General features: G+C 39.0%; 1 protein-coding gene across 12 annotated transcripts in view; it reads left to right on the top strand.

The window, feature by feature from the left end:
* The window catches only part of MCTP1 (multiple C2 and transmembrane domain containing 1), a gene marked incomplete at both ends in the record, with an annotated part of 313,509 nt that overhangs the window by 92,057 nt on the left and 194,977 nt on the right, over nucleotides 1-26,475 (top strand). Inside the window, 2 exons of one of the 12 annotated variants that reach the window (XM_084504207.1) lie at nucleotides 22,427-22,492; nucleotides 22,603-22,641. The exons of 8 other annotated variants lie outside the window; for them this stretch is intronic. Of the gene's footprint in view, nucleotides 1-22,426; nucleotides 22,642-23,651; nucleotides 23,778-26,475 lie in introns of those variants that run through there. 3 more of the 12 variants (XM_084504198.1, XM_084504206.1, XM_084504197.1) reach the window with 3 other exon arrangements.

Here is a 26,475-nt window from a genome sequence, read left to right as displayed (position 1 = left end):
TATTCTAGCTGTTGATTCATGCTCTTGACTAAAAACCTTTTGGGGGGTGTCAGTCAATTTCACTGATTAGTTTTTGTTAAATTAATGTCTTGTGCCTGATAAAAAATTGGTAAGATCACTGTCATTTGTGCAGTACCGAGATCAAGTGCTACAGAAAATATGGAGTCACTGTACATAGAGAGGCATTTGGTTTAGTGATATGTATTTTGTTTGAACTGGGGCTCCTGTAATACTTGCACTGAAGGCTATTGAATGTCATTCTCACATGAGGATTTTATATTTTTAGAGGCAGCTAATTAAGAGATGTGAAGAGCTGAGTCTTGATGCTTCAGTGAGTAATTACCTCCCCTTGATACTTACGTTATTTTAAGTTTGGCTCATAAAAAGAGCAATTTGTGGCTTTCAGCAGCAGCGCAGCTGTCCCTGGGGGCGGGGGCTAGAAGCTGTGTCCTGCCACAGGCGCTGCTGCTGCTCTTGGTAGCACGGGTGCCAAGGCACATGTGTGCAGGTACCTTCAGGATGGCTCCGCCCAAGGGCTCTGCCCATCCCCAGCCCTGTGCAGGGCCCAGGTGGGTGCTCACCTCCTCCCTGGGTGCTCCCACCTCCTCTGGCTGCCCCTGGGCTGGCTCTGGGCCTGGGGATCGTGGCTCTGGGCAGCCCTGCGGCAGGCTGGTGGTCCTTCCAGCGGCACTGTGCTGCCATGCCAGAAAGCAGAGAGGAAGGAGCTGAGCATTCATCATGCAATACGATACGGTTTGGCTGGAGAAAGACCAGGGGACCAAGGCATTACCCCTTGGTACACGCGGACAGAGGCAGAAGGAAACCATTCTGACATCTGCCAAAGCTCATGGTTCTCCTTTGGAGCATCTACCTGAGCAGTGTGCATCCGTTGTCCTGTTGGCAAATTTTGGACAATTTCCAAGATAACTCACAGTTTAGTATTTTAATAACAATGCATTTAAACATGTTTCTGTAATTTAATAAGTATGTAGGTAAGGGAGATAAATTCAAAACAAATTCTTTACCGTATAGATTTTGTATAGTGCTTTCTAACAGGGTAAAATTTGGAAGCAAAGGACCATGCATGACTATCTTGGTTCATTCAGTGCTTAATTGCCTGCAGCAGGGTGTTTTGCTCCCTCGCTCCTGTTGCATAGCTGGACGCTTTTTTTTTTTTTTTTTTTTTTTTTACAAAGTCTGCTCTTGTGGAATGCAGGTTGTAAATAACTTGTGTTGTACAGAATTAATCATAAACATTATCATAGAATCAGGGAGCGGTTTGGGTTGGAAGGGACCTTGCAGAGCACCCAGTTCCAACCCCCCTGCTGTGGGCAGGTATACATGCAGGGCTCCAGGTGGGGTCTCAAAGCAGTGTAGAGGGGGGAATTGGCTACATTAAATTCATTTTGGATAACAATAAAAATAATACTGAGACTGGAAAAGAACAGAGAGTTGAGGGGAAAAAAAAAAAAAAAAAAAAAAAGAAGCTGTGCTTGAGAGGATTTAATAATAAAGTAGGACTGAAAGTATTTTAGTTTCATTGAACATAATTGTGAATGGTAATAACTTAATTGCTTTAAAGACGATTGTGCCAAAACACTTCAAGGAAATGCTCATGTAATTTGTACTTGAGGGTACTTAAATTTTCCATCTACATCTGAGGCACACAACACCTGACTTTTTTCTGAGCATTTAAAAACAACTGTTGCAGGAGGGCACGTTCAGTGCCAGCATCATTCATGACCCTTTGGATAACTGGCAGCAAAACAACACGATGCAAAATTCTTGCTTCTTCAGTTGGTGCTTGCTGGGTTAAATGGGAATAAAGCCACCACTTTCTAGTTTACTGTGTGCTTCTGCTTTAGATGCAGTAAGAGGCCTCAGGCATCAGTAGTGATTGAGATTTTTAGGTGTGGCTGGAAACTTTCTCCTTGCCTCTCCTCAAAGTGAAAATTCATCTTTCAAGGAAGAAAGGCTGCCCTGAACTGCAGGTTCACCTGCAAAGGTCTGTGGCAGTGCCTACAGCTCGTCATTTTGTCAGCGGCGAATAGGTGGCTGCTGTAGCTTGGACTAGTTACAGGCCTCAGTGAAATAGCTGAATGTCAACGCTTGTGTCTCAGTGAAGCAGAATTAACACTCTTGCATGACTTTTGAAATTTTCTTTATATTGTGCCGTGGTCTTCCATTGACCTCTCCATGCTTGACTCACAGGAACTTTTCCTGGTCGAAGCACAGTGAAAGGAATTAAGTGATGTATTAGGTCCTCCACATCTGTTTTGATGCTATATGGTGAACTGGCACTATACTTCAGCTGAAAATTTTATCTGAGCACTCTTGGTATCATGACTGATCACGCAATGTTTAACCTTTGCTGGAACATCCAAGATCAGGACATTGGCTCCAGTGTTACTCAGATGAGTGGAGAAAGTACAGAGTAGGTACAATGTGTGGGTGAAGCAAAGCAGTAATTGTGAATGCTGATGATCTTTCCTCATGGTTTTTCATAGGGACTTAAAATAACCACATTAAATGCAGTGTGGGTAGAAAGAGAAGCATAGTAATGATTTAAGAGTTGCTTCATGAGAAGATTTTCTTCTGTTTAACAAGTTCGACGAGTGTTCTCTGTAGTGGGTACTGACAAGCACATATGAGTTAGCATTTGTTATCTGGTACAAGAAGCCCCCAGAGTTTATTTCACTAAAATTTTAATCATAATTTCTTATCATAGGTAGATAGGAAAATTATGGATGAAATTTGGGGAATTTATGGAAAACTATTAGAAACAGAAACATTTCTTTTGTTCCCTAGTGCATTTTTAAGGTAAGATTGATAATTTACTACACTATATGTTCCTCCACAGTGACAGAGTGATTTAAAGATTAATTCAGTTTAACATATTGTTTCTGTTGTTAAGATTGTATGAAACCTATTACATGATATAGGAAAAAAATTATTTAAAGCAGTAATAAAAACAAATATTGTTCCCTTATATCATCGATTTCTCCTTGTTACCTGCTATTTGGAGTTGAGAAGGCTCTGCAAAAGAGTACTTAATTCAGTCTTGTTTTGCAAGCTCTTCCAAAAGTCAAGGAAGCGTCTCTATCAGTAGGAAGAAAGTAGTAAAACAAAAAATAAACAACAACAACAACAAAAAGCCACCAACATGAGAGAACTGAGCAGCTGCAGGTTATAAATGTTTTGTCTGTTTGTGTCGTTCTCATTCTTTCAGCTTGAAAAATGGCCGTAAGACTGTCTGCCAGGATTTGAGGTACTTAAGGGTGGTCTGAGCTAAGCACAGGGGAAATGAGTCTCCAGAAGCTTACTAGGTGATATTTTGGAGCTGAAACTGTAAGACAGAGATACAAATGAATTAACAAATTAACATGAACAACTTATCTGCTGATTTGGGGGGGGGAGTTAATGAAGCATAGAAATACTCTCTCTCTACTATGGCTGATTCTACAGTTTAGAGATGGAATTGTCCTCTTTTAGGCTAGATTTAACAAAAAGAATTACAGTTGAGCAGATTATCAACAGCAAGATAAATATATATATATATTTAATAGCTCCCTTAAGTGCCACAAAGGAAGCAAAAGATCTATTACAGTGACAACGCAATTTCGTTGGACACCAAGGCTGAGAACTATATGTTAACCACTTGATCTGTGTAGTATCAAGTGAATTATGTGTGTATGCATGTGTTTTCATTTGCATAAGATAATACTTCTGTTTGTCTCAGAAGAGATTTTTGAGACTACTTTGATGAATTTTTGATGCATAAGCTTATGGTTCTATTTGCATGTTCTCACTTGTTTTAATACAATGATTTTGTAAAATCTTTTTCCCTCTTAATTTTAGCTGCACATGGAGGAAAGATCACCTAATAACAACCTGAACAGTCAAGTAGCCATTGTGCATCCTTTTTTGTGCTCCAAACTTCAAAATATATCTGAGAATTGTTTGATTGACAAAGCATTCTGGTGATTTAAATGTTTTATATGGCAAGAGCATTTCAGTGATTCACTATCCTTTCTGTAGATAAATTTACACTTTAGCAATAAGATTCAGAGTCCTAATACAATACAATCTTCCCCTAATATATCTGATCTTCTGATTTCCTTTTTTTTTTTTTTTTCTTTTTAACTTGAGGTGACTGTTTTCAGACAAAAAGATAAAACTTTTGCTGCACTTCCTAATACGTAGGAGGAAAAGCCTGGACTTCTGGACTTCTTGAAGGATGGAATGGAAGTAAGCATTAGGGATGCCAAAGAAAAAAAATGTACAATATTTTCCAAACTTACTAACACATTGTATAAGTTTGAAAAGCATCATAAAAGTTTAGATTGTTTTAACATGTGACACATTTTCCTGCCAGACAGTTGAGTCTCTTGGATAGCGGTCCAGAATTGCCACTGCAGTGGTAGCCTCAGTAATGGCTTTTATTCCCTAAGAGGAAGTTGGTGTAGTGTGATAAATTAAGATTTCACTAACGCATAATAGCGGTGAGGGATATCTACTTCTAATTGCTGAGATAATGATTGTTTCTTAGCAGTCTACAGAACTAAATTGGTTCACACTTTCTGGGGTATGATCTCTTGTGAGGCTTAGCCAAGGAGACCCTCTCCTCCCTACATGTCCTGTGGCATCTGGTGATGTGTAATTTATTGCAGAGCTGGTCATTCAGTGACAGGGGATATCCAATGTCTGCAGCATACAAATATGAATGTGTCCATGTAACCCCCACATCTCATGAAACTAACAAATCTCTTTTGATATGTTAGCTGCTTTCATCCATGCAAAATGGAGTTGTGGAGTACTTCAGTGTGCTTTATTGAAGTTGTCTTTTGGGTGTACTGCTTCCATCTGCTAAGCAAACTGATGAATCTGTGTTAAGCTTCTGTTACCTTAAGCCAGTGAATAATTTTCAAAATAGTATACTCCTCTGCTCAAAAGTGTTTTTGTTTTTGTTTTTTTTTTGTCTTTTTTTGTTTGTTTTGTTTGTTTGTTTGTTTGTTTGTTTTTTGTTTTTTCTAATTCAAATGAAAGAAGAATACATAGGTAGTATAGGGACAGATATTAATCTTTTAATTCCCAAGTATTTGTTGTTTAAAATAAATATAACTAGCAGAAAACAGAGGAAATACATCACATTTATTGGAAATGTGTCAGTATTTATGTGTGTGTGCATGTATATGTATTTATTTGAAATGATGATATATTTTAAAAGTATTGTAGTTAAAATATAATATAACTAATTTATTAAGAAATACCTGATATTTTTCTGTGCACAGTAGTATTTCAATATTTACATTTGAATATGAGTTCCAAGTTTTATCTTTGGCTGACAGACTAAATAACACCAACACTAATTGAAGTGAGTCTGCATGCTATGAGAGTGGCACAAGATGGAACTAAACCAATTCACTTCAAAATCTTTTATTATTGATAGTTTAATTAAACTCCAGATGAAGAGTAGACAACACGAGCAATTTGTTGGATAGCAGTTGGGAAACTATAGATGGATCTTGCCCGTTGCCTCTGTAAAATGCAAACTGCTGTTCTGTACAATGAAGTTGTGAGAATCTTCCAGAATTTATCAGTGTCTTTCTCCACCTGCCCTTCTCATACTTCAGATGCTCTTTAGAGGTATAACTCTGATCACTGCTGAGAGACATGAGGACTATTTTGGACAGGGAGCGAGGCAAACCTGATGGTGATTGTTACTAGGAACAGATGCTTCAACTGAACTATACTTCTGAAGTATATTTTGTATAGAGTAATTCTGGCACTCATTTAGGATACGAAGTTTTATCACTTTACTGAAAGTGTACCAGATCATGAACAAACTTCTGAAATATGAAATGGAAGTTTTACTGTGTAGTGCAAAATTTTGTCTTGAAATAGGAAAGAGCACTCATATCTGGGTGTTCAGATTAAAAGAAACAAACAAAAATACTATTTAAACAGGTTGTAATTGTTCTTCATTTATACTGTAATTTTGAATGTTCAGTCCAGTACATATAAGCATTCTACAAATACATAAAATATAGTAATTTTTTTTTTCTGAACTAGGTGATAAAGGATGTTATGGATAAAATTCATAATTGTTTTCCTTTAATGCAGTCTTACTGTATAAAAGCCTGAAGAGTGACACTCTGAGAAGCTAGAAGAAGAGCAGTAATTAATGAAGGAAGTGAAGGGTAGAACAAAAGCAAATAATAATCAAATGAGCTGAGGCTGCAGAGCCAGACATTATGTAGAACATCTAAGTAACTGTATGAACTTTCCTTGGTGAAGGTTGGTGACTGATGAAAGCTTAGGAAGAAGTCAACAATGAGGTATTGTCAGTTTAACAGCTTGTTCCTTTGGACAGAAGGCATCCTGCAACTATTGTTGGTTTTGGTAAATTACTAGAAGATGTTTGTAGCATGTGATCAGGGGCAGGCGCTGAGCTCTGCGCTCTGGGGACAGCGACAGGACCCGAGGGAACGGCATGGAGCTGGGACAGGGCAGGGTCAGGCTGGGGGTTAGGGAAAGGTTCTGCACCCAGAGGTGGTCGGGCACTGGGACAGGCTGCCCAGGGCAGTGGTCATGACACTGAGCCTGATGGAGTTCAAGGAGCATTTGGACAATGCTCTCAGACACTGGTCTGATTTTTTTTATTATTATTTTTGGTGGTCCTTTGAGGACCCAGGAGTCTCCTGTGAGTCCCTTCCAATTTGGATAGTTTATGATCCTATTTCCTTTCATTTGCTACAAAGCATGCGCTTGCTAGCAGTAGCAGTTAATTTCTGGTTTGCTCTCCTTACTGTGCCTTGACTGTCGCCCAGCTGTCTATTTCGTGAAGTGCCAGAAAATAAAAATCATGCCAGACATTTCATAAAGGATCAACACCAACCCTCTTATTTGTGTCCTGTGAAAATTTTGGAATCTAACACAATGGCTTCAGGCTTACAGGTTTACTGAGATTATGTTCAGTTTGTAGAGAAGAGATTTGACAGTGCACTCCCCTTTGGAAAATTACTGTATGCAGTTGATTATTTCAGACAAGATCTTAGAAAAAGTTTAGACGTGCCAGCTTTTCTCATCCCCTACTCATTTCCCTTGCCTGGGAGAATGAGAAAGCACCATCACCAGCAAGATCATAATCAGGCTTCCCTCATCTTTTGAGACAACAAGTATTACTTGTCATGGTAAAAATGACAACCAGTGTCATTTGAATACAGCAATTAATCAGTTAGAAAGTATTTGGCACACAATAGGAGACTGAACCATTAAGAAATGCATGGTGTGGTGTATGAGGAACGTGCTGAATATGCACAGGGGAGAAGGACAGCTTGTTTGGTTTGGATTCAGACTGTTGGATGGATGGGTGGATGATACTGTGTGCTTTTTGCTCACAGGTGAAGTGTCTTCAAGTACATTCTGCATGTTTCAGTACGGAAACCTGCTTGCTGGTCTGGGGTGAGGCCAGCTGTGTGTTTGGCCAAAGCTGAGCAAGTCTGACCTTTGAGAGGAGATGAACAGACCTGAGAGCAGTTAATTGTGCCTGTGGGGGAGCAACCACACTTACCCTGACCTTAATTTCAAGTAGTCGCTAAGGTTTCCAATGGGTGCCAATGTTGAGCATCCAACAAAAGATATCATGGCAGTACTAAGGGTAATAGCATTAAACCTTACAGGTATAAGAGTCAGTGAGGCTTGAGATAGCAATAGACCAGGAGAAAGGTCTCTCTTTTTTTTTTTACCCTTACTGATGGGTTGCTTTTTTTTTTTTTTTTTTTTTTTTTTTTTCTTTTCTGGAAGACTCCCTCATGTAGCAGAGGCTGCTGTGCATTGCAAAAGTCAGAGAGCAATTCATTAGTCTCCCAAGCTCCTTAACAAGGACAGGAAACCCCTGAACACATAACTTTCCCTTTGTTAATCTCCCTCTGGGTGGGCTCTCATTGGGAAAACGTCGGTCCTCCTCTCGAACACCGGCTGCGTGCGTTGAGGCCTTGCTTCAAGGATATGGTCAATCATCGCTCATTTGTGGGAAGTAGAGAGTAATTTCTTTCCTCTGCACTTCCATATAGCCTTCATTTATTTATTTTTTGTTTGTTTTCCTCCCTTCTTTTTATTTTTCCCTTTTCCCCTCCCTTTTCCCCTTTCCCTTTTTTATTTCCCCTTAGTTAAGTTGTTTAGTTCATGGTAGTCTTTATTTAATTGTTATTATTATTTCCCTTTAATTAAATTATCCTTATCTCAACCCGTGAGTTGTTCTTTGCTTTACTTCTCCCCCTCCTCATCTAAAGGAGGGGGAGTGAGAGAGCGGTTGTGGGGTTTAGCTGCCTAGCACGGTAAAACCACCACAGTCTCCCTCTGGGAGATTAACAAATCTCCCACTATGTTAATGCTTTGTAGTTTACAGCTTATTTTGTTCTGTACTTTAAGAACTGGACAATGTATTGTTTTCTTGGTGTGTAATTCATTACTAATGGTGAAGGTAACAGTAAAATTCCTCCTGTAAGGTCAGGTATTGCTCAATTTGGTAATGCATTACTGGAGAGCTAGCTGCTTTGGTTACATAAACTTACTGGAAAGATTTCCAGTAAAGCATTACCTAATTGAGCAGTGTCTGACCATGCCAGGGTTCACATAAACAGAATCACAGAATTTCTAGGTTGGAAGAGACCTCAAGATCATCGAGTCCAACCTCTGACCTAACGCTAGCAGTCCCCACTAAACCACATCACTAAGCTCTACATCTAAACGTCTTTTGAAGACTTCCAGGGATGGTGACTCCACCACTTCCCTGGGCAGCCTGTTCCAATTCCCAACAACCCTTTCAGTAAAGAAGTTCTTCCTAACATCTAACCTAAAACTCCCCTGGCTCAACTTAAGCCCATTCCCCCTCGTGCTGTCACCAGGCACATGGGAGAACAGACCAACCCCCACCTCGCTACAGCCTCCCTTGAGGTGCCTATAGAGAGCGATAAGGTCGCCCCTGAGCCTCCTCTTCTCCAGGCTGAACAAGCCCAGCTCCCTCAGCTGCTCCTTGTAGGACTTGTTCTCCAGACCCCTCACCAGCTTCGTCGCCCTTCTCTGGACCCGCTCAAGCACCTCGATGTCCTTCTTGTAGCGAGGAGCCCAAAACTGAACACAGTACTCGAGGTGCGGCCTCACCAGAGCTGAGTACAGGGGGACGATCACCTCCCTAGCCCTGCTGGTCACACTGTTCCTGATACAAGCCAGGATGCCGTAAACATATCAAATAGTCTACTCAAAGGCGTGTTTGAAAACTGTTTTCTTTCATACTGCTGTAAAAAAGTGCCCTGTCATGGAGATTTGCCATTATATTGCTTATAAACAAGTTCTTAACCGCTTTGACCTTGTAAAAACCAAGGGTTTCTGGTCTCCTTCTATATTTAGCACAGAATTGCAGACTGGTTGAGGTTGGAGGAACCACAGGAAGTCATCTGGTCCAAACCTCTGCTCAAGTAGGCACACCTAGAAAAGGTTGCCCAAACCATGTCCAGGAGTCTTTTGAAGCTCTCCAAGGAGGAGACTCCTCTACCTCTCTGGACAACCTGTGCCAGGGCTTTGTCACCCGCACAGCACAGAAGTACTGCCTGGTATTCAAGGGGAACATCCTGTGCTCCAGTTTGTGCCCATTACCTCTTTTCCTGTCACTGGGCACAACTGAAAAAAGCCTGGCTCTGTCCTCTTTACACCCTCCCATCAGATGTTGATAGACATTGAGGTCCTCCTTTTCACCAGACTGAACAGCCGCAGCTCTCTCAGCCTCACTTCTATGGTGTCCACAAATTTAACGAGGGTACGCTGTACCCCATTGTCCAGATTGTTAATGAAGATGTTAAATAGGATTCAACCCAGTACTCCCTGATCTGATTCTCTTCCATACAGGATCTTCCTTCTGCCCTCTGAGACCTCAGGTTCCCAAAGGTCAGTCTTGCTGGTGAAGACTGGGGCCAAGAAGGCATTCAGTACTTCAGCCATTCCACTCGCCTGGGTAGCCAGGAATCCTGTGCCCTTCAGGAGGGGGCCCTCATTTTCCCTACTATTTCTTTTGTTGTTCGTGTACCTATAGAAGCCCTTCTTGTTGCCTTCGTTCCCTTGATATCTATGATGTCAAATTTCTTAGAGAACACAGTACGATATATCCATCACAGATGAAATTCCTTTTCTGCACTGGCAATGGATGCAGAGATATTTTTCTTCTGCAAATCATGACCCAAAACATGAAGCTGTCCTTCTTTTTGAAAGAGTCTGCTTCTTGCAGGCCACTGAATCACGAGAAGGATATTTCTTACACATGAAGCTATTGTTCTATTTCCTCCTTAGTGCAGGTCTCAGTCAAACCATCCTTTGAAGTGCAGCAAAGCTCGGCTGTTACATTCTTGCATTTATTCAGATACTTTGCCTGACCTCTTCAGTAGGGTAAGGTGAAGTGATTCAGGGTTGGAAGTGGTGACTAAGATTGCTTAACGCCATTGTTGTCATCAGGGCATAATGCCACTGTCTTCTCTTTCCTGTCTGTCACCACAGCCTTGGAGTAAAGTCAAATTTCCTATCCAAGAAAATACTCAGTATTATCTGGAATATAGACAAAATACCTCCTCCTGAACTGCTGTTTTCACTTTCACTAATGGCTGTATGGAGATGCCTAGGATTGTGTGTTACTTAGGAAGCATTCAGACAGCTGTTTCCTCTGCTTTACGAAGTGCAGCATGCGCTGTCTGCAACATGTATGTATGGGTTTTGAAATCATTGCTCAGGCTTGAAAACAAAACAAAACAAATTGGGGTTAATTCATTTCTGTATTTTGAATTGATAGCTTTTGTAAGGTATTTTTCATAGATAAGGTGTCCTTCTGATGTGAGGGTTAACTGACAGAACACTGAGAGGCGTGACAGTTTGTGCACTGAGTAACGAGCGATTGCAGTGTGCCTTTCGGCAGTGATTTACCACTGGGCACCTGCACCACTGTCATGGTTCTCTTCCAAACAAATTTGTAACACAGGAAGAATGTGCAGAGATGGAAAATCCACTATAAATCTTTTGTATTTTTGTAAAATTGAGTACCTTATAAGCATCATCACAGTATTTTACCTAGATATAATCAGTAAAAGCTCAACACTGTTACGGTGCTTTTTGTTGTGCATCTCAGCAGTTACTGGTCAGACAGAGAGGTGGTTTGTCATGACTGGGCAGTAGGAGCTCCAGCTAAAACAAGAAGTTTACTTTGATCTGTCAGCACCCTACCTGTGCTTGCATTACATTACTTCCCCATCATCCCCACGCTGCTGAAAATGTTGGAAATTTCACTTTTGTATAATATTTGTACATGAATCACTTACATTTTGTGTTTGGAGTGATTCATGTACAGAAATGGCATTTTGTGTAAGTCATAGAATCATAAAAAGAGATAGGAGAAATTGGTCTTTAAATGGTAGAAAATGCTAGGCAATCAAAATGATAGAAAATGCTCCAAGGAATAGATACATAGTAGCAGTGCTCTGGATTTGGTCTAATTAACACTAGTAGAGCATTAACAAACATAAATATGAATTATCATAGTTCGTAGAAAAATATTTTCAGTTGCAATATATGTTTCCCTTAAGATTTATTTACTGAAAAATGTTAATTACTTTTGTAAAAATGTGTTAAGAAACACATTCATATTTCTGTTGAATTCTTAATGAAAGTTAGAGTGCCTATTGGCTTTGACTGAAGAGCTCTCACATCTTTGAAGTATTCCTAGCACCCTGTGACTTCTTGCACAATTTCAGCTCTATTTTCTTCATTAAAAAATTGCTATTCATTCACATCTCTCAACAGTGTCAAGTTTTATGTGGGGGCAAGTGATTTCTGTGAGAATGCCAAATGCAATTTTGAAATACCTGATTTAGTCACATTCCTGAATTACCCACCCTTGGTCACACTGTATTATTCATAATTTGTTTTATTTCCCAATGTACCAAGTTAAATCTTACTCTGTAGAGATTAGACTTCAAGTCAGAGTAAGCCAGAAAAAAAGATGAAGCGAGCAAGAGATGAAGCATGATTCTCTTAGCCATTGACCAAAGTTGCATACTTTGCAGAGGGTAATCTTGACCTCCAGTCTTCTCAGGACTGAAACTTAAAGAAGGTTGGAGGAGACATTAAAACACAGAAGAGGGGGTGGGTTTGTAGGGCCACAGAACTCATCACCAACAGGTATTTGGGTTTCTCCTGTGTTAGCGTAGAGAAAATGCCTGACTTGTTTTTAAACAAAATCCTACCTTTGTCAGTGTAAATAAAGCTTCCTATTTGAACACAAAACAAACTACCTGCACTGGCCCTTTTATATGTTCTAAATCTTCTTTGCTAAATTAATTGGCTAATTAGAGCATGAGGTAAGATGAAAGCTAGGTGTAAGGCAGTAATGTCATCTTTCCAAATAGAATCTTAAGTTCTCTTTAAGAAAAAATGCCAATATGTGTGCTTGAATATCCAGACAACTTTTTGTAAATATTTGGTACGATGCTAACTTTTGGACTTAGGTAAGGAAAAAGGTTTCTACTTCTTTATTTCAGAGATTAAATGTTTGTACAAGCTGTATGCCTTCCTGCCTAAAAAGAAAAAATGAAAGTGCAGCCTATTACAAAGATGCTTTTCCAAGGTACTAGAAGAGATGATAATGGTTTGCACGCTCTATTCTCTTCCAGGAAATCTTGAGTGTTCCAGTGAATAAAAGTACTGTACCATGCAGTGACTGTTTTGAAAAGCATTGAAGCAACTGTCTGATGTAATGCCATCTCCAGCACTTTATCTTGAATATGTGTGTTTACAAAAAAAAGCTGTGAATCTAGTACATGAATCTAGTACAGATTTTGGGTAGTCTCATAAATGCATTTTCATAGAATTAGAAACAAGATCTCTTTTTCACGTTTCCAGATTGGAAAATAACTATACTAGCAAATCAAAGCTTTGCTCAGTCTGTTCAATTATTGAAATATCTTGGGTCCAGTCTTTCCCTGGAGCTCATGATAAATTCTGCTCTGATTGCTTGGAAAAAACTGTTATGGGAATAAAGAAAAAGGCATACAGACAATCATGGAGAAGGTCTTTGAAAATAAAAATTATGCAAACTATTAAAATGAGGAGATGCTTCTTCCCTTGTTTAAGAGCAATAAGTAGCACAGAAAATACATTTTAATGGTGCATTAGGTATATATTTTGTCATTGAACATTTTTCATATTGTCCAGAAGGAATTATGTAGGAGTTTACTGAAGGATGATAATGGACAAAAGATTAAGCTTTCTGATGCTGGAGCATCAGAACAGTAAATAGACAATACACACAGTCAGATTTCAAAAGCCTCTGAAGCACTTAAAGACTTCTGATAATACTTAAAGCAAATTCCAGAAGTGCTTGGCCTGCTACCAGAAAGCACAGTCATGAGTTGTGCATTTAGGCTTCCTGTATAACACCAGTGGCCATGGTGAGGCATGTAGTAGTACATTACTGGTTAATACTAACGTCTCATTATTGATATTTTCTTAACGAGGAATTTCTCAAAAATTCTTAAATCGGCACCCTCTCACACTGACTATCTGTATTTTTGAGAGGTACCCTTGGACTGGAGAGCCCGGCATTGCTTTTCAAAGTGGGTGTCTCAGCTCTTTGAAAAAAGAGAGAATGTCAGTCCTTCCTTTGATCCACATCCAGAGGAAAAATGTCCACTGTCTTCATCCTTGCCTGCGTACAGTACAGTGTTATTTATAATGTCCTCCCTTGGTTGAAGTTACACTTTTGGAGGGAGATACTTCAATACAAAAGTTAAAATACACTACCAAATTGATACGGAGGAAATATCTTTATGAATTTTCTATTACTTCTTTTAACAATTTTTATGTCCTTCCTGTGTAGTGGCCGTGTCACAGCTTTCATCCTCTTTACTGTGGTTATTGCAAAAGGAAAGTCCTGAAGGTTAGCTGTAGTGCTTTCAAGATAATCGTGTCTTTGATGTATTGATGAAGACTGCTTTACAGTAAAGGGCAAAGTAAGCATTTATAAAGTCAAGGGTTACAAAGGGGCATCTTACCTTGGTGAGGTATTTGTTGTTGAGGCATTTTTTCAGTCAGTTTGGGAAACATACTAGTCTTAAATTTATAAGCAATGTAATTAACCAGCATGGTGCTACACAAGATGACCTACATGAGTCTATAAAGCTTCTCAGAAAAGCTACTTTTAGTTGCTTTAGCACGTCTTAACCTGTTTTAGTTCAGAGTAGAGCTTCTTTCTTTCAGTATGGTGCTTTTGTAGCAGAAGTGACCTCTGTCATGCCACTCCATAGGCTTTCTTCCTTTAATGAATTTTGGATTTTGGCATAACTGAACATCTGTCATAACACATGTTCAGTGCACATCTTAACTTTATCCTGCTTTATCAGCAGCAATATTTGTTATGCTTCAACTTATTATTATTATTTTTTAATTAGAATTAAAAACTAGAAAACAATGACATACACAATCAAAGAAACTACGTGAGGTACCTTTGAAGTTGTACTTGAACAGACTGCACATTTTCAGTGCTTAAAATAAGGAGGTATGAACGACTCTTGTATCTCAAGAGAGTCTCCTTTTACCAGTTTATTGTCTTCAGCAATTACATTGCACCAGGATTACAAGTATAAACTGAGGTGCAGTTGTTTTTCATAGAGCTTTATCTTAATTTCCACCATAAATTAGTAAGATGGTAGCTCCCTTGGATATATACCTGAATAACTGCTTATTTCACAATCCTTACTGTTTGCTTTTTTTTTTTTTCAAATTATGTTCAATTATTGACCTTTTAGATTTATTTATTTATTTATTTTTGCTAAGTCATCTTTAATAGTTACTTTATTAGAATGAAAAAAAATCATTAACAGAATTGCAAGTATGCTTGTAGGTTTTCAGCATTTTTGCATCCCCTTGTTTTCTGAACTGACATGAACACTATCTTTGTACATCAGATACTGGAAGTTCAAGCTGAGTTATAAGGTGTTAATGCATTTCAAAATTAAAACTTAAAATGGAGAATCAGTATTCTCCTATACTGTTTATAGGCCTATAACTTCTACTAGAAGGATGATTTCTTATTTGGGGAAATGTAACTATACCAATAAATTCTAAATAAGTGCCTGTTTTCAGGGTTTATTCTTTACCAGAAGTTCCCATCCTGCATTTCAATAACTCTTTGTTGTGTATCTTCAGCTGTGCTTTTACTCAGCTGAGATGGAAGCTATGTTTTGCAGATTAAAAAATAAATAAAATTCAAGTAATGTACTTTTCAATATGAAATGAGTAAGGACTTAAGTAAAATCTGAGTTTGTCTGCTGTGTTAGCTATGTCCTCCACTTAGCTGAAGATGGACAAACTGCTGAAGCACGCTGGCCCCAGTATCACCTCTTGGGGCGCGCCGCTGCGTACATTGCTGGCCCCCAGCTGGATTTCGTGTTGCTGATTTCACTGCTCTGAGTGCAGCAGCCTAAGGAAGGCTCAGGCTACCTTTCTGTCTGCTTGCATAGTCTGTACTTTGTCAGCTTGTGTGTGAGGATATTATGGGAGACGGTGTTGAAAGCCTTGTTAATTTGAAGATAAACAGCATCTGCTGCCCTCTTTCCCCTTATCCAGTAAACCATTAATCTCTTTGTAGCAGACTATCAGGTTTATTTTGATGTTGTCATTTAGAACTTACTCTGAACACATGAAAAATTGGTTTAGTTTTTAGTGGTGGTTTTTTTTTTTTTTTTTTTTTTTTTCATTTGCTTGTTTGTTTTTTAAGTGGTGGGAAGTGAAATGTCCTGGCTTCAATATCTATATGCTGTTGTTTCAATATCTAACTGAGTAACATGGACCTCCAAAATTTTGTACGAACAGTTACTTTTGGAGGAGCTCCTTGGAAACAGACATCTATCTTTTCACAAGATATTGGCCATCAGATTTGTCAGGCATGGTGTGCCCTTAGTGAAGCCAAATTATCTGTCGCCATCACCTCCTTATTTTCCATAGGCATTTAGCTTTCCTAACCCAATCCCTGGCTGCTTGGACAATGTCTGTATCCTTCCTAGGCTACCTGTCCTTGCTCTTACCCTCTGTATATTTTGTCATATATAACATAATCTTTATGCTACCATATAGTATGCTGTCTAAAAAATACCTAAAAAAAATAAAAATAAAAATTCTGATCTTTAAAGATTTCCTGTCAGCTTCACTGCTGTGTGGGCTGCTGCCTCTTTACAGGTGAGCAAGTTTTCCGCAGCCGTTCAGTGAAGCCATGCTCTCTGCCTAGCATGCGGGCACAGGTCAGTGCTGATTTGCAGCAGGTTTTTCATCCCGTTATTGTGGTTTAACCCAGCAGGCAGCTCAGCACCATGCAGCCATTCACTCACCCATTACTCACCTCATCCAGTGGGATGTGGGAGAGAGCTGGGGAAAAAAGTGAAAACCGACGGGTCGAGATAAAGGCAGCTTAATAGGACAGAAAAGGAAGGGAAAACAATAATAATAATGATATAAAGAACGTACAAAGCAAGTGATGCACAGTGCAACTCCTCACCATCATCTGACCGATGTCCAGCCAGATCCCCAGCAGCAGCAGCCCCCTGGCCAGCCCCCCCCCATATAATTGTCCTGTACGATGCCCCCATGGTATGGCACATCCCTCTGGCAGCTGGGGGCAGCTGTGCTGGCTCTGTCCCCCCCAACCCCTTGCTGGGAGAGCAGTGTGAGAAGCTTGGCTTAGTGCAAGCACTGCTCTGCAACAGCTAAACATCTAAACATTGGCGAATTATCAGCATCATTCTCATCCTAAATCCAAAACACTGCACCATACCAGCCACCAGAAGGAAAATCAACTCTGTCACAGCCAAAACTATGATGCCTTTTCACAACTCAAATTATTCTAAATAATGCCTGTTTGTGTTTTCTACTTTAAAATACTGATTTAACAGCCTCTTTGGTAGTCCTGCCTCAAGCTATTCCTTTGTGGATAGTGTACTAGGAGAAGCATTTTTTACTTCCTATTTGCTAGCAGTGTAACAGTGCAAGTCATGGGTTGGATATCCATAACTTACTTCTTATAACTTACTTGGAGAAGTCTGTTTGGTAGATAGGATCTTTCCTGGGCAATCTGCTGATGATCTGGCAGACTCACTGCTCTCTGTCTGTAGAGAAGTCCCCTCTACCAGGGTTTGCTGTGAAGTTCTTGGAAGGACAGTTGTGGTCGCTGTGTTTGAGTTTTTTTTTTTCTGGTTTGTATCAAGGACTTCTTTGCTTCCACCAATCTTTTTTTGTTTTTGATTTTGTATAATACAGAGGCAGGCATGAGAAGCCCTGTCTTTATGTGTTGGGAGGTGCACTCCCTTGGTTAATTTTGGAGAAGCGTGCTTGCAGGGAGCAGGACCATTCAAATAATTTCCAGGACTTCCGCATGTACAAGGAGTAACTGGTTTCAGTTTTCTTTCCAGCTGACTGCCTGCTTAGTGGTCTACAGGAATAAGGTTAGAGGCATAAATAATCAGTAAAATCGGTTGTTATTTATGGTATTTTTTTTCATGTTTTGGTAGGAAATTCAGTATCTGAGGAAAGTGTATTTGATTCCATCTGCAGAAATACTTCATGCGGGCAGATACAAATAATAAGAAATGTAGATGAAGAATGTTGTCACTAGGCATAGGAAACACTCAGAGGCATTCGTCAAGTTACAGGCTAATTTGTATTAGTAGTTGTACAGAAATAAATCATTCCTACTAATTGCGTCATAGTTTTGTTACCATTGGTTGACCATTATCGTTAAAGGTTATGGTTACTGTTCTGTTCCTCAATTACGAAGGTAAAGTGTGCAAACAGTGAATAAAGGAAGAAGTCCTGGCCTCAGCAGCATTTTCCATACTGAAACCTGAAAAACTGTTCCATGGCACACCAGGACCTCCACAGTGTTCATGTGGTGCTAAATTAGCCTGTAGGAGGTTAAACATTTATCAGTAGTGACAGTATTGGCATTCAGTGAAATTAAAAAAATCCTAGCACACTGTAAACTAATTTCTTCTTGAGTTGAAAGAAGTACATTGCTAGGCAGATCAATATAGAATATGATATGCATGCATCTTTCTAATCAGATGTTGTTACACTCTAACTATTACTGTCTTTTCCTGAGCTGAAAATGATTTTCCCCTTAGCTGTTGTTAGTATTGTTATAATATCTCATTAATTCTGTGTTAATTTAAAATGCTAAATCAGGAAGAAAGATCACAAAACTGTTATGGATAATGTTTTCCTTTTGAATGGTACAGCATGCTCTCAAAGTAGATGACACTACTCAAGAAGCTGTAAAGTTCTCTGAAGAAAAATAACACCACGATTGTCTGTTCACTGAATTATGTTGTTCCACTGTTTCAGGTCAATCTAATCTATCACGTTTTATTCAGATGAATAGATCAGAGTGTAGTTAGTCAGTTCATTATTCCTCAATATGTCACATTGACACTGAAGAAACTTTTCAGATTGTTTCAAAAGCAAAGTCATCTAACTGTAATTTATAGATGTTCTTTAGAAAGTCTGTGTTTATTGACATACGAGCTTCAGTAGAAAACTCACATTTTAAAAAACACTTTACTCAGTGTCACGGGTCTATTGTCTGCTCTCTGATTTCTCATAGCAGACAGCTATGAGACCTGTTTTGCCTTTCAAATAACTGATTTCTCATCCTCTGTTGTAGGGTTTCAAAAACCATATTTTCAAAATGTTTGTTACCCTAACAATACATCATCATATGCCTTTAGAAACTGAGGAGAGAGGTACATTCTGAAAACAAAATTAAAAAAGAGACAGGAAAAAAACAAAAAGCTTTTCTCCCACCATAATGGGAGATGCACACCACTGTAGAGTGGGGGCTTCAGCATAATACCTTTTCTTCCAAGCTGTCACTTGAGCACTAAGGGCAGTATTTCTCAGTCCATACTTGTTTTCTTTTCCCCTCTGCTGGTTATGAGTGGCTCTGGGGGAAGCCCTTGGCATGAGCAGGTGGGAAAGTGGCTGTCAGGAGCGACCATGTGGTTCGTGGGGAGAGTTCAGGAGGCATCAGTCAAGAAGGGGATACCTGGGTCTAGATCTCCAGTGCAAGAGTGCATCTGATGGAAAACCTAGTCAACTCCTTCTCCCTGTTGTATCCACAACTTTAAGGGGCTCACTGGGGTGAGTCTCCATCAGCAACCTCCCTTGTGATGTTGAGTAGCAAAGTGCTTTCTTTTGTCATCATCTGGAATGGCTGTTTAATCAGCTTTCAAGCCACTTCTGCACACAGCTCTTTCTAGGTGGATTTTGACCCTACTAAGAATTTGTTTAGTATTTATTTGTAGCAGATGGAGTTTATTGCTTTGAAGGCAGGAAGCAGTGATAAAGAACATGGCTTTAACAAATGTACAGATTAAAATTTCTTCTTGATTTCTGTAGACTTCTGTCCTCCATTACTTGCTTTTCTTCTACATAAATAAGTGAGATTCTTTGGAAATTGCTGTTCAATGAGAATAAAAGCATATGTGCTACTTGCAAATGAATTCATTGTTCTCTGGAACAGTAGCCAGGGAGATAACAGATGCTATTGTTCCTTTTGTGGACCCTCTCACAGTAGTGTCTGAGTGCTCAACATCATCTGTAAAGTAAGGGACAATTATTACTCTGCTTCCAGTAATCAAAAGCAAGGCATACAGGAATTAAATCACATGAGCAAGGGCTTATGCATGTATCTGAAGCCACGGAAGCTACACAAATCCTTATTTTAACAACAGAAACATCACTCTCTATCAATTCAAAATAAAACTTTGCTGTTTTAGGACAAAATTCTCTTCCAGTAGAGAAAGGGGATACTTTACTCCTTATTAACTTCTCCTAAGTTGCTTCAGGAGTCTGCCAAAGTCTAGGTTGTCTTGAGCTCTTCACATGGAAGATTTCAGCAGTGTCATCTATGTGAACATGTCATATGTCATGTGTAACATATATGATGCTTTTTCATGCCATAAGGATGATGACTTTTGGGGGTTTCTTTTGCATGCATTTCCTATGTTTTCTGTTATTTTGGTATATTGCATCTGATCCAGGTCTATCAGAACCTGTAGTCACAGTCTTGTTCCTTGGGTGAGTGATTCTGGTGTTTACTCTTATTTTCGTCAGAAATGACTTTTTTATGCCTAGAGAAATATTTAATTCCACCATTAAACTAAGTTAAAATTATGAAAATGGTGGAATGTTCTGACCTAGTCTAGTACCCAAGTTGGTTAGTATGTGGTTGACATGAAATAACTAATTCCACCATACTTTTTTCTCCTTTGTAGCAAGGTGCTATTGAGGAATAATCTGGTATTTTTATTTATTTATTTATTTCTTCATTATAACCAATAATGATATATATTAGATCAGCTATTTCAATGTTCCTATCACACCAACAGCTTCATGAGAGCACTGATTTTTTATGTTTGGTTACAGGATGATACATACTTTCTGGCTATCCGTGGTGTTTGAAACTTGTAGTTCACAGGCACACCACTAAATTTAAGTCTAGACTGACATAGTACAGGGTAAACTGCACCAGTGTGTGAGGGTGTCCCAGGCATCAGTGGGATTCTCTGTGAAATGGAGAAGTCTAGCAAGAGAGAATCCACTTTTCCAGATTGTGCTCATTCATCGGCTGCTGTGGAATATTATGCTTAATGCAGGAGATCCAAAGCCTATAAAACTGAGATCACTTAGATCAAAAGCAACGTGATGTAGAAGAATGTTAAATCTATAGTGCTGACTACAAAATGTTGAAGACATATAAGGATTTTAAAGAGAGCCATTTCTCTGCATATTCAAGATTCAACCTAAATTAAAGCAAGATTTTCTTCAGCAAGTGGAGATTAAAGAAATAAATTAAGTGCCATACTAAGGGTAGATAAGACTGGACAGACTCTAACATCATGCAAATAATGATGTGTATCCAGTTGTGGAATATTTGCACTTAATGCTCTTAAAATGAAGATATTTTGAAATTCTATTGAAATTCTATTGAAAAAGATCTACATCATTTTTATCTCAGCCTTTTTATCTTCATACCTTCTTTTTCAGCTTCTGATATTTCTGTAGTGACCAAGAAGAAAAATTTTTTGAAGTTTTATAAGAGATTAATAGCAGTTGTTACCTGAAAAGTTTTTTTTTAAGTCTGTTTAAATTAGTTAGAATCATGGAATCATTTACGTTGGAAAAGACCTCTAAGACCATCCAGCCCAACCGTTAATCTTGCACTGCCAAGTCTACCAGTAAGCCATGTCCCTAAGCACCACATCTGCACGTCTTCTGAAAATCTCCATGAGTAGTGACTCAACTAATTGAAACAGGGCAGCCTGTTTCAATGCTGCACAAGCCTTTCAGTGAAGAAATTATTCTTAATATCCAACCTAAACATTGAGGCCATTCCCTCTAATCACTAGGTACCTGTGAGAAGAGGTTGACCTCCAGCTCCCCACAGCTTTCTTTCAGGTAGCTGTGGAGAGCAATGGGGTCTGCCGTGATCTTTCTCTTCTCTTGACCAAACAACCCCAGCTCCCTCAGCTGCCCCTTGTAAGACTTGTGTTCCATGTCCTTCCCCACCTTCATTGCCCTTCTCTGGACACGTTCCAGGGCCTCAATGTCTTTCCTGTAGTGAGGGGCCAAAAACTAAACACAGCACTTGAGGTGCAGCCTCACCAGAGCTAAGTACAGAGGGACGATCACTTCCCTGGTCCTTCTGGCTGCACTGCTCCTGATACAAGCCAGGATGCCACTGGCCTTCTTGGCCACCTGGGCACACTGCTCATATTCAGATAAGCATCAACCAGCACCCCAGATCCTTTTCCTCTGAACAGTTTTCCAGCCACTCTGCCCCAAGCCTGTAGCACTGCATGGGCTTGTTGTGCCCCAAGTGCGGGACCTGACACTTAGCCATGTTGAACTTCATAAAGTTGGCCTCAGCCCATCGGTCAGCCTATCCAGATCCCTATGTAGAACCTTCCTTTGGAAGTGTCTTCAGAGTGAATATACTAGGGTAGAAAGTATGTATTTTCTTTGATTTTCATAAAATTCTTATGTGTTCGTGTAGTAAAACAAACATTTAAGTTTTGTATTTCTCCACTCAAGGCATTAATTGGCAAAATAAGTGTAGGGATTATCTAGGATCTAGTGTTCACAAGTTGAACTTTTGTGTGTGGTTCATGCCAGTGTTTAATGAATAAATGACAGCAACTTTCGTTTATACCACCTTCTGCGGCAGGGGGTGGGAGGGAGGAAGCAGTTTCCAGTGTTTAAAGATGTGCAGATAGTTGAGTCATTTCCTCTGAATGTGTTGAAACATATTCACATATCAAGTCTTATCTTACTTTCACTCTGAGTAGCTGCAGTTCACAGCAGTAGTCAAGTGATATTTGCACAGAGCTGTTGCTACCAGCTGGAGGTGAGCAGTTTTACTGAGCAGTTATCAGCTCACACAGCTAACTCCACTTAGCAAGTATCGTTGTGAAGCAAGAGGTTTTTAACTCACTGCTGTAATATTATTTCAAATAGGTGAAAGCTGTGGGAACTTCTCAGTTTGGACCTGATAAGGTAGGAATTTAGTTTCTTTATAAAATATAACAGGTTCTGATTTATCATTATGTATACGGATCATACGCTAAAATGCAGATAATTTAAAACTCTATGTTGAAAATAATTAAATACATGCTTCTGATGGAATCTGCATGTCCAAAGTGAGTAATACAAAATGGGGAAAAATGTTTATTCCATTAAGAGTATACAGAATCACACGAACAGAAGCATCAGTAACTTACAGGTGGACTAATGTCTGCAGCTGTTTAGAATATAGGAGGAAAATGCTATTGAAATCACACAGTTCTTGTTCTTTCACTGAAAGAACGTGTTAACAGAAGAATCTGTTTATTTAATTACTGATGGATCAGGTAGTTTGAAGACTGTCATTCTTCCTTTTAAATTGCTCTCAAATACCTGCTGCATAGTGTGTGAATTTTTTGATGGATTTTATGGCTGTAACACACACTGTGATTCTTTAATGACAGCTGAAAATATTGAAATACTTAGGCAGTTCATGTTCAATTAAATCTAACTTTGTAAAATTGAATTCTTATTTTTAATATTTTTTTGCCATTTGTATTTACTAGACTAACGTTAGCTTCCTTACAGCGATCTCTTGAACTATGAGTAAAAGCACCAAGGAAGTTTCTCTTGGTAACTGCTTAGTGTTGTTTTAATTATAGTGGCACTGTCAATTTAATTTAATGTTTTAAAATGAATTTATAGTAATACAAATGTTGTGTTCTGATAATTACACTTTACAGAATTTAAAATATAACCTTGGCACATAATTTAAGCATAAAACTACTTTGTAAAGTAACCTGAGTTACTTAAAGTGTATGCGTATTTAAATATATGATTAATTAATATTATGGACAGTTAAATTCAGGATATTTTAGTATGGTTTTCTGGTGTGAAAATGTGGACAACATAGTTTTAAATAAAATGACTGACGGTTATTTTCTTTTTAGAGAATGATGCATATGTCATATATATTGGCTGCAGGCATCTCTCATTTTGAAAGGGAGATGGCTAATTGTTCACAGATTCTTCTTTCGATATGAATGTGACACCTGTCTCTTGTTCCCTGTTGAGTTATCCTTCACGTGCAGTGTTTGACATAACTTGCGGTGTACTTGTGCACTCTTCAGGCAAGTGAGAGGATCTTTGTGCTTGATATGGCAAGTTTCTCTAGAGATGATAGAAATGCTAGCTATCAGCAATTAGATTAGTGCTGTATCTGCAAGAGACTTTAGGAAAAATGAAAATGAAAAAAAAAAAAGGAAATGCAGAAAAGCAGATGTTATTCTAATGCTTCAAAAATTGATGATTTTAGGAATATAAGGTTATTTTGAACAGGAAAAACTGTGTGACTGTAATCTGTTGGTTTTTTTTTCAGTGTATTGTCCACCCCTTTAGAGGCTGATTTTGTTTCCCTGTTCACTTTGTGCATGCATCACATGTTCATGAGTTGCCAAAATGTATTCAGACAGCCCATGTATTTTACAATAATCTTCTCAAAACCAAGATGACTGGGGAGTATTCATTCTTCTAGTTTGTCCTGGGAACTGAGTAATTCTGCACAGATGAAAGACAGATCTAATTCAATTCATGATGCTTTTCATTTCCTGGGCTTAAAGAAGAAGATTTTTTAATTTCTGAAAAAGATTATGCTCTTGGGATTTTTGAAAAAGGAAGGTAAATTTAAAGGTTTTGTGAAATAATTTGAAAGAAATTTATTCCTGGTTCAAAGGCATTGCGTAGACTAGAATTACAGTGATTGTGAATGTGACTGGTGAGTTTGGAAGTGAACATGATCTTTGAAAATCTGTGGCTTCATTGCTCTATTGGCAAAAAATAAAATAAAAATGCTGTCAATGTCTGCTAGGTGGACTGTGTGCTTCGTACACAAATGATCTCAGAAAATGGATATCCTCAAGCTGTAGTAGGTTTGTTGAATGAGCAACTTGGCATGATCATGGGGTCTATTTATTAAGAGGCAGGTTTTGTCCTTTTTTTGTTGTTGTTGTTGTTTTTTTGAGTTATGTGGTTAGGGGTTTGTTTGTTGTGTGTAACTGAGAACACCAACATCAGTAGTGCTTTTTATTTATTACTATTTTTACTTAGGATCCATGGTATGTTATATGCTTATCAATGAAGCAGCTTCATGTTTATATCTTATATAATACATTGCTATACCATTGAAAATAATGGCTTGCTTTAAAGAAAAAGTCCAAAGTGGGTAGGAGGAAAGGTTTAGTTTAAAATGAACATGAGCAGTGCAGAGTAAATTCATGGCAGAATAAATTCATGGCATGTATGTACGCTTGTTTGAAGTGTTTGGTGCTCACATGTATCTTGGACATGCTCTGCTCCTAACAGGCAGAGAGGATGGTAATTCCTAATGTCAACAGTAACACTGGTATACGAGTCCATCCACAAACATGCTTCAGAAAAGGGAGCTGAGGTCATCATATGCTTTATTTGCCGTGGTATTTCAAAGCAATAGAGAAACACAGTATGGTTGAGGTTTGCCTTTGGAAGTAGCGCTTCTGAAAACTCTTGTCCGCAGCAGGGTCATCTCAAGCTGGCTGACCAGGACTGTGTCCAGTCAGGTTTTGAGCATGCCCTTAACCTCTCTAGGCAGCCTGGTGTAGTGTTTGGCCGCCCTCATACAAAAGGTTTACAAAAGGCTTTTCTCAAAGTCTGCTGAGCAGAAGGGAAATGAATGCTGAGGCATCTCCTGAAATGGGAAAAGATGGTGAAAAAAACAACAGGGGGCATGGAAAACTGTCTTTACCTTTTTCTAGGGTTTTGTTTTGCACTTGAGGTAGATTTTAAAGTGTTACTCTCTAATCAATTTATCATGGTCCTGTTTACATTTAGTATGTTTTAAAATTAACTTTCAGTTAGAGGTGATTGCTTTTGTAAACAGTTGTGAGAAATTCTGGTAACTGAAGACTGAGATCATTAATCAGCTCCATGCACCTGTGGGATAAAATCGAGAGTTGGTAACTTTTTGCACATGACAGATGAATAATCTAATATAAAACTTGCTCTAGAAATTCTTGCATAATATTTGTTATATAAGAATTAATGAAGAGCAGTATCAATCTTTCTAATACTATCCCCAGAATTAAGAGCAAACCTTTCTCCTTTGTGATTCTAGATTTTTCTTATAAGCAACTTTTGCTCAATTTCCCTATAAAACAAAAATGGATGAAGGGACAGCATAGGGAATGAGATAAAGTGCTGCAACAAGTTTTGGCAGACAGTTCATAGAATCATAGAATGGCTCAGGTTGGAAGGGACCTTACAGATCATCCAACTCCAACCCCCTGCCATAGGCAGGGATGCCACCCACCAGACCAGGTTGGCCAAAGCCCCATCCAGCCTGCTCTTGAACACCTCCAGGGATGGGGCATCCACAGCTCCTCTGTGTAACCTAATTGACCAAATTGTCTTAAGTTTCAGTGTAACTTCTGTTCTAACAATTGTCCTCTAAGGTGTTAATGCATGTGGAGAAACTGCAGGTATGTACAGGTGCCTAGATCAAATGAAGTGTATCAGTAGTAGTGCCAAGAAAGCATCTCCTCTGGGTGTCCACTTAAAATGAGACAGCTCTAATTACTGGGAGTATCCTTTGGATTTCTAGCTAGCTGTCTGTTTGTGGAAGAAACTCAATTCATCCTCTGCTGTGTAGGCATGTGTCAGCTCTCTTGGATTGAAGAACATCCTAGTCAGCTGTGATGGATGAGGCAGAACTGGACATACCACATGCTACGTTGATGCTGCATGAGTAGGCATAGTTCCCACCGTAAGCCAGATCCTTCTCCAGCTTGAATAGAG

The sequence above is a fragment of the Aythya ferina genome (assembly GCF_964211825.1).
Source record: "Aythya ferina genome assembly, chromosome: Z".
Classification (NCBI taxonomy): domain Eukaryota; kingdom Metazoa; phylum Chordata; class Aves; order Anseriformes; family Anatidae; genus Aythya; species Aythya ferina.
This window is presented reverse-complemented; position numbering and strand designations above follow the sequence as displayed.